Source organism: Schistocerca serialis, unplaced genomic scaffold, assembly GCF_023864345.2.
Source record: "Schistocerca serialis cubense isolate TAMUIC-IGC-003099 unplaced genomic scaffold, iqSchSeri2.2 HiC_scaffold_245, whole genome shotgun sequence".
NCBI lineage: Eukaryota > Metazoa > Arthropoda > Insecta > Orthoptera > Acrididae > Schistocerca > Schistocerca serialis.
In genome coordinates, this window is record NW_026047812.1 from 30,001 (window position 1) to 34,201 (window position 4,201).

Here is a 4,201-nt window from a genome sequence, read left to right on the forward strand (position 1 = left end):
CACCCTCTGTCGACAACAGCACCCCAACGCCAGCGCCTCTGCCGCACGAAGTCGTGGACCGGCAATCACTCCACCTGCACCCGTTCGTGCCCCACCCCAACCGCCCAACTCGCAACTCCAGCGGATGAACGGCGGACGTTGCTCGCACTCGCAATGTGCAATCCACCCCTATAACGTGCGTTTCATGAAGAGTTATGTCCAATATGCGACATTCCCGCTGTCCATATACATGAGCTGCGAGCTGTACCACGTACGAGCTACAGACGCGATCGCGTTGCTCTCTGTACGAATGCAGATGCTCAGCGGCAGCTAGGAGGCGCTCCATCCATGTCGGTACCGGTGAGCGTTGCACTCGCAGTCGCAAAAACGTACGGCAAGTATATTACTCGGAAGAGTCAATGACAGTCCAAGCCCCCCTGCGTGGGAAGAGTCTTCCTAGGCCATGACCCACCGGAAGGGCGCAGCGTCCCCCACCCCAGACATGTGACGTCAGACTATCGGTATTGACGACTAGACTGATTCCTTATAATCATTTGCCATACACCGGTGGAAGCTGCCGAGACGAGTAACTACATAGCGGGCTCGCCGTGTCACTAATGTACAGAGATACAATAGTTTCGACTGGAACCGGATTAAACGTATACACGGCGCTGATTAGTAATAGATAGAGCCATCAGAATACAGATAATGTATAGACCTGTCCGTATACATGCTGAAAGACTCTGCTCACAATCACACGTCAGCCAGACACTCTTATCACGCACTACTCTCTGCCTGTAACAGGCACACAGACAATATGTAAGCACCAGCATGGAACAACACCCAGTGCATCCTCTCTGCCACATTAGACAATCCACACTATCATAACCAGACCGGGAGGTCCACTCGGAAAACAGAATATCCCACCCTTCCGACAACCACCATTGCTCAGCTAAGCCACCAACACCCACACATGTCCCACACAGGGGTGCACCCAACATCACAATACTGCCTCCTGTCACACCACACAAACAATGGCAGGAATGAAAGACACAGGTCTGCCACAAGCATGGAATCAGAGCGCCGCCTGTTATGAGCCAAAGGTGCACCCTGACGTGGCAAATCAGATGATGCCGCAGTCATTTACTTACGATAATCACAATCAACAAACCGGCCCCCCCCCCCCCCAAAACACCTTTCCTTACAACAATGTGTACCTTAACCTAACCCATATTGTGCCTTAACCTAACCCATATTGTGCCTTAACCTAACCCATATTGTGCCTTAACCTAACCCGTATTGTGCCTTAACCTAACCCGTATTGTGCCTTAACCTAACCCGTATTGTGCCTTAACCTAACCCGTATTGTGCCTTAACCTAACCCGTGTTGTGCCTTAACCTAACCCGTGTTGTGCCTTAACCTAACCCGTGTTGTGCCTTAACCTAACCCGTGTTGTGCCTTAACCTAACCCGTGTTGTGCCTTAACCTAACCCGTGTTGTGCCTTAACCTAACCCGTGTTGTGCCTTAACCTAACCCGTGTTGTGCCTTAACCTAACCCGTGTTGTGCCTTAACCTAACCCGTGTTGTGCCTTAACCTAACCCGTGTTGTGCCTTAACCTAACCCGTGTTGTGCCTTAACCTAACCCGTGTTGTGCCTTAACCTAACCCGTGTTGTGCCTTAACCTAACCCGTGTTGTGCCTTAACCTAACCCGTGTTGTGCCTTAACCTAACCCGTGTTGTGCCTTAACCTAACCCGTGTTGTGCCTTAACCTAACCCGTGTTGTGCCTTAACCTAACCCGTGTTGTGCCTTAACCTAACCCGTGTTGTGCCTTAACCTAACCTATGTTGCGCCTTAACCTAACCTATGTTGCGCCTTAACCTAACCTATGTTGCGCCTTAACCTAACCTATGTTGCGCCTTAACCTAACCTATGTTGCGCCTTAACCTAACCTATGTTGCGCCTTAACCTAACCTATGTTGCGCCTTAACCTAACCTATGTTGCGCCTTAACCTAACCTATGTTGCGCCTTAGCCCAACACACGTTGCGCCTTAGCCCAACACACGTTGGGCCTTAGCCCAACACACGTTGGGCCTTAGCCCAACACACGTTGGGCCTTAGCCCAACACACGTTGGGCCTTAGCCCAACACACGTTGGGCCTTAGCCCAACACACGTTGGGCCTTAGCCCAACACACGTTGGGCCTTAACCCAACACACGTTGGGCCTTAACCCAACACACGATGGGCCTTAACCCAACACACGATGGGCCTTAACCCAACACACGTTGGGCCTTAACCCAACACACGTTGGGCCTTAACCCAACACACGTTGGGCCTTAACCCAACACACGTTGGGCCTTAACCCAACACACGTTGGGCCTTAACCCAACACACGTTGGGCCTTAACCCAACACACGTTGGGCCTTAACCCAACACACGTTGGGCCTTAACCCAACACACGTTGGGCCTTAACCCAACACACGTTGGGCCTTAACCCAACACACGTTGGGCCGTAACCCAACACACGTTGGGCCTTAACCCAACACACGTTGGGCCTTAACCCAACACACGTTGGGCCTTAACCCAACACACGTTGGGCCTTAACCCAACACACGTTGGGCCTTAACCCAACACACGTTGGGCCTTAACCCAACACACGTTGGGCCTTAACCCAACACACGTTGGGCCTTAACCCAACACACGTTGGGCCTTAACCCAACACACGTTGGGCCTTAACCCAACACACGTTGGGCCTTAACCCAACACACGTTGGGCCTTAACCCAACACACGTTGGGCCTTAACCCAACACACGTTGGGCCTTAACCCAACACACGTTGGGCCTTAACCCAACACACGTTGGGCCTTAACCCAACACACGTTGGGCCTTAACCCAACACACGTTGGGCCTTAACCCAACACACGTTGGGCCTTAACCTGCTCTGTAATTGTCATACGACGCGTTAAATTAGTGTAGTGTTGCCTAACTGCAACCCCCGCAATATAGTTTGCCACTCGCACTGCCCGGTCCCCAGAGTATCGCTTCATGTTAAACACCTTGCAGCTATACACTGTAATGCGGATGGCAGCAGGACGTACATGCTCAATGCCCTTCGCAGTTGTTCATTGGCATTCGCATGGCGAAGCACAGCCTACGTTGTGGTACGGCTTGTGTCAACTGTCCGCTGATGTTGTACGTCCAAATCACACACTGTACTGCACATTGGTCCTCATGTACTGAATGATACATCGTGGTACATGTGTGACCGTACCACGACTGCGCCAACAACGGCGAACCATACGGTCCAAATATTGTGCACTCAGCTACGTGTCGTCTCCCTATAAGAGCTGGATTGTAGTATGGTATGCCGTGGATGGCGATCAGCATGAGCCGTCTGTTGATGTAGTGGCGCGTGTTGTCAGACGTAGTCGTCTCTTCTCACACACCGTGATAGCATGGTGCACTGCGTTCCACATCTGCGACATGCGACAGAGGCCGGTTGACAGTCGTTCGCGCAATGGACATCGCATACGTACGGGGGCCACCTTCCACGTGTTCGCGAAGCGTGCACATGTTGTTGCGTGTATGTGGGCAGACATAGTGTGTCGTGACACCTGACACAGGCATGCAACAATCGTTGAATTTGCAAATGGCGATGGACGTCTACGTTTGCTGGTGACGTTACGCAAATGAACAACTGGTAAACCGTTGTGGTGCGGTTGTTCTCGCTAGAGGTGAATCAGTGATGGCGACGATCGGTTGAGCTACCAACCGGTTGTTTCAGCGATACCCACCATGCCCACGAACGTGAATGGCATGTGGGTGTGAAGCGATACGCGGCGGTGGCTGGGTGGGACCGTCCCCGGCCGGTGAGGGGGGGCCTCCCGGCGTGCTGGCCGCGCGGTGCGTGGGCGCACGCGCTACAGCCGGCTGGTGGGGGCGGCCAGTGGCAGGCGCGCCGGCCGACGGAGGCGGCAGGCGGCGCAGCTGCGCGCCGGCGCACCCTGCACGCGGCGCCGTGCGGCCAAAGTAGGTCCTCGCGGGCCCGGTGCGAAGCGCGGTGGACATCTGCAGTGTGCTGGTCCGATTGAGGACTGTGTGCGCTGAGGATGCGCCGCCGCCCGGCGCTCGGCGCCGCGACGCCGTCTGCTGCTCGGTCGCCTCTGCGGTTCTCGCAGGTGGTTTGTATCGCAGCTGTGCGGACGTGTTGGCGCGTGCG